Below are 12,076 nucleotides of genomic sequence, written 5' to 3'. Positions count from 1 at the left end.
AGAATCTGTGTATCTGCTTTGTATCTCTCACTGCAGGCAAATGTCCCCATTATCACAAAAAAATGATAACCAAGTCTTGGATAGGATTTTAGGTACAGCTTTGCTATGTTCAGGCTCAGGTCAGAGCTCAGCAGGCTGTTGCCAGCTGGATCTAAACCTCAAGACCACTTGAGGCAGACAGGCAGTATTTCAGACCTGAACATACTAAGCTACTGTGACACTGGCATGTGTACCTCTTTTTGATCCATTTTACCAAGCTAGTAAACACAATTGCAAGTCATAGAACTTGGGCAGGATCTTGAATTCCACAGTCAAACACTACACTTGCAGAAGTGCTGATTTAGTCTCCTGGCTGTGGCTGGAAGGTTGAATGTCTGTATTTTCAACATATTCTGTAAATCAGGTCATTCAGAGGCATTTGTATTTACTATACACTCTTCAAAATCGGGGCCAGGATATTACTTTGAAAAAGTAATTTTTGATCTACTGTAAAGTCAGTGGTACACAGAACATTTAACACAGAGAAAGGGCTAGGCTGGAGACTTCTAAATATATAAAGTACTTAATTTCAACACCGCAGAGACAAAATGAGATCCACTTCTACCCCTGCTCTGATGTCAGTTGGCTATTTACTTGTAAGAGGAGGGCTTTGATCTTCAAGTTGTCTCTGTTAAAAATAAATAAGGATAACAACCTAATCCCCTACCAGCAGTCTATTAACAATATTCTAGGGTTGAGTATGAATTTTCAAATGCAATTCAGGTGTGACTACAATCCATACAGCACCAACATTTTCATTTTGCACCGTCCATATGAGAGACCATCATGGTGGGCTTACTGGGCTTATCTGACATGACTTCTGTTGAGAAAAGTGCTATAAAAAAAGCTTTGTAAGCTTCTCCACACTTTCCTATGGATTCCTCTTTAAAATGGCTGTTCTATTGGAACCTCATTACTGAAAACAGCTTTTCTGTTCCCTTTGCTCTTAATATGAAGGATAACTCAGAAGAAGGAAAGATGGTATCTGCTTTTAAAATACACAGCATTTGAAACTTGAGATGAACAACATATATGGCAGCTCTGGCATGACAAATATGAATGACAAATATGAGTGTGACCTCTCAAAGGGGTGACATGAGGTGACATAAGGTGACACAGCTTCGAAAGTAGCTGAATTCTGTGGCAATAGCTGAACTTTGTGGGAAGACTCAAATTCTTATGTAACTGGGAATTTGTCAGCAATGGACATTGTCCTGTTTCCTGTCCAAAAGCTTCCACCTGATTCTTTACCTGTCTCACATATCTACAAGATTATCTACAGAGAAATTTCATAAGAAAAAGTAGACCAGAGATTTTTGGGGTTTTTTTTCTTATTTTATTTTAAGGTAGCTTCTGAATGGTCATGATGAAATTGGAATAAACTGGCTGACTTTTAGGTAAGTTTCCAGGTAGTTTAGATTGGCTATAATAGTTAAAAATAAAATCTGTAAGCTATTTTGACCAAAAGTGTAGGGTCTTGGCTGTTCTGCTGTAGGATCTTGATTGTTCCTTACTATGTAACCTCTGCTAAATGTAGCAGAGATGGCTCTGTGACTAGTGAAGTAGTGGGTTTCAGAAGCCCAAAATTGGTTTACATTAAGAAGAAATATTTTCACATAAGTGATTTTTACCTACTGTTTTAAAAATAATTATTCTTGTAGCAGCAGAAAAAGGGATGTGTTGCTCATCAAAGCATTATTTAGTCCTTAATTTTCTTTACTATTTCTTACTTCTTTCTCTGCATGCAGCTTCAGTGGGTGCAGGCTCCAGCATTAATGGCCAAGATCTACTTCCTTACTGCTGAAGGATCTGGCCCTACTGGCACTCCATTACATTAAGCAGAAAAGAAAATATCCTAAAGGGTGCCCCAGCATAACGGAATGGGAGAGTAAGTGTAAACAAAGCAGAGGCTGGGCAGACCAACAAGGAATGTTTAACATTCCATGCTCTCCACAAAGGGCAGGTCAAGGAAAGGGAATGAGTGGTTGGGATGAAGCACATGCCATGGATATTTTTCAACCACGTTTCAGCAGAGTATATCTAGTCATGTAAGCATCCAAAACAAAGAGAACAGCCTTGTTCTTGAACGTGGCAGACCTCCTGAGGTCCCTCTTTATATGCAGGAGATGGGTCTCACTATGTAGGGAAGCCACAGCGGCTGAATTTGCAGCTGCAGTTTGAATTCATAGGCACAAATTATACTGAAAGTGCCAGATATTCTCAGATATGACCAGCTGAACAATTGTTTGCTCATGCCCAAGTTAAACCAATATACTGTCAAGCTATGTGCGCCCTGAATGTCTGGGCAGGTAAGAGGTGGAAGAAGTGAATTTGTCAAAAGTCATATCTCAGGGTTTGGGGGAAAGCTAAAAACCCCTAAATGAAAGTTCCATATGTAGTGGATAAGATTTCTTCTTTCTTATTCTCAGGTGCAATCCAAATTAATTGAATGAAAATCAGAGTTATTAACTCTATACAGACTTGAAACAAGAGTTTAAGTCACTCAAGGCTTTGGATTTGTGAGGCTGCAAGCATTTAAAAGTGATAAGATATTAAAATTATGTTTATTTTTGGTTTATATTGAAACTTAACATGTACCACATTTAATAGCAGTTGAGAATGTAGACATGGGTCTTCAGAAAGCTGCAAAACCTTAAGCAGAAGTAAAATACATCTATGAGCTAAATTCTTATGAATCAGTGACTACCCCGATCTGAAAACTGCAATGCAGGCATATAGAAGCAAGAGCACGTCACAGAAATAGCCTTACTCAATAAGGAAAACATAAACTGCACCTGCAAAAAACAGTATGGAAATGAATACTGTGAGGGTCAGATACCCTCAAGGAAAACATCTTCCCCACTTGTTTATCTGGAGATTATTTTGTTAACATTGTTTGCCCTGCCAGGGCAGGACCACCAATTGCTCTTGAAGATGCTGAAGTCTTCCCCAAGCATCCCATGAGTTCACACCATGCTCCAGATGCTGCAGAGTTTCAGCAGTGGCCAGCAGGTCACGTTGGTTGGCATAACCTTTTATTTAGGGGTGTGAGGGAGAGGTAAAGGAAAAAAACAAACAAACAAACAAAAAAAAATGGAAGCGCTTTCTTAATTCCTCTTTGTAAGACTTGAACATGTCCCAAGTTAGCATTAATAATTCTCTAGAATACCATACATTTTTGGATGCTATACTTAGAACTACCTCTGCCTTAGTGTAGAAGAATGCTGTAACTCTATTACCTGGGTCTGACACAGTAACCATTTTCCTGTTTTTACATTGTACTTCTTTTGTATTGGTTAATACTTAGTATTAGTATTATTAGCTATTTTGCCTCATGTGCAGTTTGAAACACCTTACTGGATAGCTTGGATGGTGATCCAGAGAGAGGTAAGTTTCCTGGAGACTAAGAGCTCAGCAGACAGGCAATTTTTATTTTTTTTAAGATGGTAGGGTTCAGAAATCTAGCTGGAGTTCATGAACCTATTCTTCCTGTAACTGAAACCCATGTTTTACTCCGGGTTGATTCAATTTGTAAAATAAATGTTTTCCTAGTTACAGGGAACACCAGTTCTATGTATAAGGGGTAGAATAACACTCTTCCAAAATCCATGTGTCATAGGTGGGTGGCCTATATGCAGGATATGCATGCACACAAAATCTAGCTTAGAGTAAGAGAATTTTCCTCTCCCCATCTGTTCTCTCCCACCTACTCCCTTGCCATAATTTCTGTCATCTTTCTGCCTTCTCACTGAGCTATATCAACCATGGCATTTTTTAAAACTAAGTTTGTGGACATTATTTTCAGTTTCTCTAGATGGAAACTGAGCTTAGATCTCCCCAGCACAGATCTCTGCAACAAAGATTGTCCATTTTCCACTTAAGTACTTTTCCTTAATGGAGTTGGATGTCTGAACTTGGATTGCTGGCATAAACAGAGTGATAAGAGGTTCTTACTGCTTGGGCATGTCATCTACTCAATCTGACTTAGCAAATGCACCTGCTGCCCTTGTAGCACTTGGAACATCAGATGTTTCTGTGGACACTCAAATGTGGAGAGTAGGGACGTAACAAAAATGTTTCCAACGTAACCCTTGCAGGAGTGGAAACATGGAAACCTCTTACAAGTGCTCTCCAGTGTGTATGCCTGAGTCCTTTAGTCCTTTTGCCTAGTGGAGTACTCCTGGTGTCCCATCACTCCCAGGAACAGATCTCTTAGGGCAGCAAGATTTTTCCTTTCTTGGACTGTGGTCATATACTTTGTATGAAATTCCTATTCACATTGAGGAAAATTCCATGTACAGATCAATGGCTGCAGAATCTTAGGTAGGCAGTCATCTAGGAACAGACACTGATTTTGTTTCATAGAACAATGGAATTACCCTCTGCAAAAGGAAGATAAATCATTAAAAGCATGTTAGGACATCAGACAGGAAAATGTAAATAATCATACATAACAGCAACTGTTTCTGGTCAGGTTCCATTCTTTGATCTTTAGAAAGATGGCTATTAATTAGCACGGTAAACACTAAGCTTTTTCTTGGTAAAAATGATCTTCTGAACCACCCAAATAATAGATAGTTGCTTGTAGCTTTGCTTTGCTAAGCTTCTTAGGAAGGATTCTTCAGATAAATGGGATAACAAAATTACCTAGTATAAAGAGTTCTAAAGTTAGGTCACATTTGCAGTAGATAGAGGATACATTTTATTGGTAACCAATCCTGAATCCTTTGAAATCCTGTATGAAATCAGTTCCAATCATACTGAAATTGCAGGTAATTGCTACTGAGATTGCAATCACTGCTTGATATGAATATCTACCTGCTGTGCCAGATTCCATCTGCAACATAAAAGCCACCACATTACGGACTCTAAGGTTGCTGAAACACTCCTGTTAAACTGCATTTCCATTTTGCATGACTGGTTGGAAAAATTATTTTTGAATACATTGGATAAACTGCAGAGTCCTACTAAAACCCACGTGATTAGACCCCATAACAGAGTGCAATATCAGACCCTGAGGCTGATATTAAATCCAGAACAGCCAAATCTTAAAGTCTAGCAAGGAACCACATGGCAAGTTTAAAATCCTGAACACCAAATATATTCCAGAATGGGGTATGACTAGTCTCCAGCATGCAGTTTCTGCTTCCACTTTGGAATTCAGCAGCAAACTGGAACAAGTTACACCTGCAATTTAATTGTGTGTCATAAAATTTACAGGCAACATCTTTCTTGTTGACACAGTATAATCACACAACATCTTTTCAATGAAAGTCATAGCAACATATATGGAGGGAATTCACTGAAAATGACCTTGATTTCTCCTATTTTCACACAATAATAGGGATGAGAAATTCAGAGTCTGTGATTATGTCTCTCCTGTTACAAGACATGCAAGAGATTAGTCCATGTGAATTTGCACATATTTGAGACAAGCCCAGTTGGTCCAAAGTCATAGACCTAAGAATTAATCTTTCACAATTTCCATGGTCAAATGTTCAGCGAATCATGGACATGCCATCTTATCTAACTGCTAATGTAGTTTGACAGCAAATAGCTCATACTCTCAAAAAAGATATGTAGTCAAATACACAAACACTTCCTCCTAGATCTGAGTAGACAGTAGAAAAAAAGTAAACTCCTCTGCCACTGGTTCATAGTTAAGGTCATAGTGGTTGCATATCTCAAAATATTTCATTGGATGGGAAGGGGAAAGAAGGGAAGGGAAAGATATGGAACTGTTAAGACTAATCCTTCCTGTTCCTTAGCAAATATTGCAGAATCATAAGATTATGTCCTGTTTGAGTATGCAGACTGGCCTTCAGATTTCAGCCAAGTCTTCACCAATTTATACATCCAGCTTGTTCTCCAGGACCTGTCAGTTCCAAGGCAGTTCCTATGGTTGCTTGCAGCACCAAGGAACCATGTCAAAGCACAGTGCCTGGCTCCGTGCTCCCCACTCTGCTACTGTTTCTTCCTTTTCACAGACACACTCTCTACACACATTATTTCTGGGCATGACTCACTGCCCGCCTCTCTGAGGAAGAACCTCTCATTGAGCTGGGGCTCACTGGATTGCAGAATGTTTGTGACTGTGTCCCCACATCGAAACATTTACATAACCTACTTGATTTGGTAAAGAAATGAGCTGCACAAAGGCCTCAGCCACCTGAGCCATACTTGTTCAAAGAACCCAACTGGAAACCAGCAAATGGTGGTAGGAGTTTGCAGCTTTCAGGGGTCACTTGCTGCTGTCCCCTGTCCCTCCCCGGCCCCCCGGGACCCTCCGGCTAGCTGTCCCCTCTTGGGGCCGGGGTTTTCCGCGGTCCCGCTGCCCTGGGCTTACCAGGCAGAGTGTGGGTTAGCACAGTCCGAGCTGCGGCGTTGCCTCGGTCGCCGCTAGGAGTCGAGATAAAGAGACCAAGAGAGACCAATGGTATGCTGTCCAGATAGATTGTATTGCCTGAAGCGTTGCAGGGACCAAAGGCCCCGGGCTATTGCCCAGATACAGTTTTATACAGCAAAATTAAGATATAAGGTCTAAACAATGGGGATACTGTCCAGTTTAGGCACATCAGAACCACCCCAGGGGCCAGGTCCAATAGGAATTGCTCAGGGGTGCGGAGAAGGGGGTTTACAGCGGAATGCTGAAGTGGGACTTTCCTGGAACAGTGGAGAATACATAAATGTATCTTTTCCCTCAGTTTCCCATTCCAAGGCCTTTCTAAAACAATGGGGCATACATGAATGTATCCTTTTCCTCAGTTTACCATTCCCAAGGCCTTTCTAAAACCTTCCTTCACACTACCATGCCATCATGTTAGCAACAGGAGTTCTTTAAACTGAATTTTGTAATTCATAACTAACGTGAACAGACTTGAGTTTTAGGTGATAATTAGATGCAATGTCAGAGCTGTATCTTACTTTTGAGTCTCTAGCAGATAACATCAAATGATTGACTTTAAAATGGGTTGATATATGTTAATTTCCTAAGATGATACTTTTCTCCTCATCCTCAATCATGTCTTGTGCAGCCCTGTAAACTATAACAAAACATTATCAGCTCAGAGTGCTTGTGACACCCTGCCTGCAGTGATGCTCAGTGGGAATGGAGACAAAACTTCTAAGGAATAAACCCAAATATTTCTGTGAAGTGTGTTCCCTCTGTGTGGCGGTGTAGGTGGTGTGTTCCTTTCTCCCTTGGTGGACCCAAGCCCTGAGTTTATAGTATCTAACTGTGAGGGGATAAAACATATAAATATTGTGTTTTCCTATACCTTCTCTGTTCTCCTGTCATCCACAGCTTATAAACAGAGCACGGCTTGGTCCCCTTTTGGGGCTATTAACTCTCTGTTTCCAAAAGGCTTTATTTCTGCCCAGGGAAAAAGGGGCTAATAGGTTAAAAATGTGGGGATGTGTTTGGAAGAGTGAACCCTGTAGTTCTTTCTGCAATTTTACACACTGCTACCAATTAGTGCATAGGAACAGCTAACAACAGGGATTTCTCTGTGTCCCCTTCAGTCCAAATGCTAAGTACTAAAAACAGATGCTAATTGTATGGTTCCAGAAAAAAAGAAAAACAGCTTGCTGGGGTGACTCAGGACATATTCCCACTGTTGTGCAAGGACAAATAGTATTTAGATATGTGAAAATTTGTCTGTGGTTAGCTGTGGCTTGTTGGGGGCAGGAGAGGGGTATGCATGTGTATGCAAAAATTCACAAACACCACCCTGAACTATTTTAAATTTTGGAGATTAAACTGGTGATTATCTTCTAAGATGTTAGCAAATGGCTATTCTGTGCCATGATGGGACAAACTGAACTCAATGACAAATAAAGAATGGGATAATAAACATAATTTTACATGTCTCCTTTGAAGCATAAAACTTGCTACAGATTACGTATCATTAAACAAAGGCATAAAAACTTATTGGAAAACAGAGGGTGGCAACACTTCAGCGAAAAGGTAAATGTGACTCTGATGCATAGATTTTTACATGAGGGAAATCAATGCCTGTGAAAACACTCAAGACAAGAATCCTTATGAAAATGAAAATACTCAAGGCAAGAATTTATTACCCTACTATTTTGGTTTTTTATTGTATTTTCAAATATCCAGCCAAATGATAGGATGCATTGCTCTGGTTTGCACTCACCCTTCTTTCAATGCTTGACTGTAAACTCTGCCAAGGAACTCAGTACAACATTTTACACCTCGGGTTAGACAATTCATTTGTAATTAGGCATCTAAATAGTTAGCATCATCATCTTAGTGAATAAGCACATGAAGAGAAAACTTCTTTAGAAAAATTAACTGAAATTGCTAATTTAGGTGGCTTGCAAGTACAAAACCTTGACAATGGTGTTGAGAGCTTTCCAGCACCTTCAGTTACTTTAGTTGGAGGAATTGTTATATGACATTTTATACTGCAGCTGGTTTTTGCCACTGTAAAACTCCATACGCTGGAGTCAGGTTATTAATTAAGAAATATTTTTTGGCACTCTGGTGTGACTTATACCCCAAAAGGATCTGCAGCATGCTCTGGTTCCAAGCAGTTAGCTTACCCAAGCCCTTTGAAGTGTTTCCTTGAATGCTTGAATAACAAAATCTCTCACAGAAGAGTTCCTTGGTACAGTCCTTCCTTGTCTCCTGTGATCTAAATTCTGTCTTTAGAGCATCTTTTTCACTTTTTGGACAGACCTAATTCTTTCTATAACTGCTAATAGGGTTGTTTATACAGACTGTAAGTGGTTAGCAAGAAGGAAAGCTATTTTTACAGCCATTAAAAATGAAAATCATGCTCCTGACATCACTTTACAAACTAAGCCTTCAGGTCATGAGGTCTCATTTCTTGCAATGAAATGTCAGGTTCACTGCTAGACATTATGTTCTAACCTCCAAAATCCTTCATTACATCTCCAGACTAGACAGAACTCTGCTGCCAGGTTGAAGCCTGGAGTGAAAGAGGAGCAGCAGGCTGTAGTGGAGGTACCCTTGCGGATTCTGCAGCAGTAGGAAGCTGCCTGTGGTGTCCAAGGCCATGAGAGCCGTAGCAATCAGCAACCTGCCAGTGGTCACCAAAAGGCTCCTAATGACACAAGGCCACAACTTGCTGGTCTCTGGCTTTGCAGTCTACAGTGTGACTGTCTGTGGATGGGAGGAATAACCTTTATGTTGGGCTTGAAGATATTAATTTATTTTCCTATAATGCACCATCTTGTCAGGGCTAGGTATGGAGGTGCAATCTGTATATATAAATCTGTAAATATTTAGGTATTTACATGAATTATTAAGACAACTGTGACCTGAATATTTGTAAGAAATGCCGCTGGCAGGCCTAAAGATCTCCAGTTTTTCTGCCTTTATACATCTGGGGGATGCTGGTGTAACTGGCAAATGAACAATCTGATATTTGAAGAAACTAAGACTTGCTTCCAAACTTTTAGCAATTTTATGGCAATTTCAGGCACAGAATCAACAGTGGACTTCCACTGTGCTAAAGGCAGGCTGGGCACTCTGCTTGTTGGGTCCTCTAGTATTTGGGGCAACATCTGTATTGTCCTGCTGTTTTAAAGCTCCAGATGCTGTTAGGCTGATACCTGTGAATGTGAGTTTTTGCTAAAGAAGAAAATAGTAATTTAAAAGCAAGTCTGCAATATGATGACAAGATAGTGAAACTGCAAACCTTAAATGACCTCAAACCAGAAGGATGTAAAATCAATACTTCTGGTTTACTTAGAACTAGAATTTTTAATCCAACTTCTGGTGGATAACCAGAAATGGTGTCAGTTTCAACAAGTTGTTTGGCTTTCCTTGCACATGTTCTGCCACTGGAACACAGTGTCCAACCTCACTTCTTTTACCAGTGCTACTGTGAGCTTATGTTTATACTGGCTGCACCATGGCTCAAATTTGTGGTTCTTTCCCTCCTTCTTGCCAAGTATTTAGGTTTCCCCTGCCAGAAATAAGAAGATGGGGTGAGTGAAGGGTTATGGGGTGAGTGAAAAGCGAAGATGGGGTATGTAATGACAAAGGGAGCAGGACTCAGAAGTGTGGGGAGAAATGGAGAGGAGGAGGAAGCAGAGATATGGGGAATGCATGTAAGACTCAAATGCTATGTGTCATTGAACCTGCAGCACTTCCAAGACAGACCTCTAAACAACATTTTTGTCTGGCTACTGTAAACCAATAAACAGGAAATGTGTTATAGCAATAAACAAAGGACAGGAAAAAGGAAACACCACTAATCAAACAGGAACATAGCCTGGGAACGTGAAAAAGGAACAAACAAGAGTTATGTTTTGCCCAATTCTCACTCAGGACTGAGAACGGTAACAAGTATGACAAAACACAGGACATAAAAGAGGCACTTGTGGCAGGACAGAAATTAAAACCAACATTCTCAGAGACATTTTGGACCTTGTTTCCTGCTAGGAAATAGGATGGTAGCTTTTAATGCAAACTCTAGCTGCTGTTCTACCTCTTACACTGGAAGTTTTAGAAGTGTATTTGCGTCTGCATATGAAACTGTAGCTACTTCACCTCAGCTCTGTCTCTTGTCTTTAGCACAAATTTGCATCAGGAGAATGAAGATATTTAGCATGAAAACATGTTCAATACTCAGCAGTCACCAGAGCCAGGCTGTGTTCATCCTGGATGGAAAGTGAAAATATAATATTTTTTCATTGTTTATACACATATATATATGTGTGTGTATATATATATAGTCACATATATATATATACACACATAGACATTAATTTCTTTGTGCAGGAACATCCTATTTCCAGCATTTCTAGGTTCTATTTCAGGGCTAGGGAGTATCCTTTAATGTATTCTCTGTTCTTTTTTCATATGTTTATTCTGTGCTTTAGCCACAAAAACCTCTTTAGAAAACAGACTGTTTCTGTGGAGAAACTTTAGTAAAAAATAAGTCCAAGTGTTCCTCTGGATGTTTTTCCATGAGGTTCATTCTGAAAACAAGACTATTTTCTTGGAAATATTCTGTTACAAATTTGATTGATATATGATTCACTTAATTCCATGGGTTTATGTTCTACCTAAAACACCAAGGTGAATAATGAAGAATCGTTTGGATATACTTTCTGGAAGTAGAATATTCATAAATAGAAAACTCAAAGGAGAAAATGAGCTTCCAGTGGATAAAAGCTATCATCATTTGAAACATGTGACTGTTCTTCATTAATGATCTAGATAATGAAGCAGACTGCACCATCAGCAAGTTTGTACAATACCAGGAGGAGTGGTTGATGCACCAGATGGTTTTTGTGTCATTCTGGGAGACTTTGACATGCTGAAGAAATCAGACAACAAGAAATTCAGGAAATTCAAAAAAAGTAAATGGGGATCCTAAGGTACTTAGGCCACAAGCAGACACTGTGCTGGTACCCACTGAAATATAAGAAATTCCACTTAAACATAAGCAAAAAAATATTGCTGTAGGGGTGATCATATATTGGCACAGGTTTTTCAGAGTGATTGTGGAGTCTCCATCTGTAGTGGTATTCAGAAGGTGACAGAGCAACCTACTTTAGCTGACCCTGTATTGAACAAAGTCAGGGTGGGGGGTAAGGGGGGTGGGGATCATCATTTGCCTTGATGATCATGACAGGTCCCTCCCAGTGTTAACTACTTTGTGGTGGTGTAAATTTAAATAAAAACCCACCATAATAATGGCAAGCTGAAGATAAATTATTGTCAATTCACAGTGAAAGACAAGAAGGGGAACATTTTGCAGAGCACCTCTGGCTGCCTCACTTCTGAAGATACCCAAAAAGCAAGAAGATGCTGCTGAACAGTGCTCTGGACAGCTCACATCAGAAGGGGCTAAGCAGCTGAAGGAGAACTCTGAGTCTTCCTCCACCAGACACCACAGATGGCTGAACCAGGAGGCAATGGGTGAAGCAAATCATGGGTTCTGGAATGAGAGAAAAGAAGAGCAGGTGGAGTCTCAGCAGGCGGTTTGGAGAGGGTTTACATGCTGGCACAGTAGCTGTGGAGATATGGTTGGCTCTG

This window comes from Lonchura striata, chromosome 3, assembly GCF_050655825.1.
Source record: "Lonchura striata isolate lonStrDom1 chromosome 3, ASM5065582v1, whole genome shotgun sequence".
In the NCBI taxonomy this organism is placed as follows: domain Eukaryota; kingdom Metazoa; phylum Chordata; class Aves; order Passeriformes; family Estrildidae; genus Lonchura; species Lonchura striata.
Note: the sequence above shows the minus strand (reverse complement) of the source record.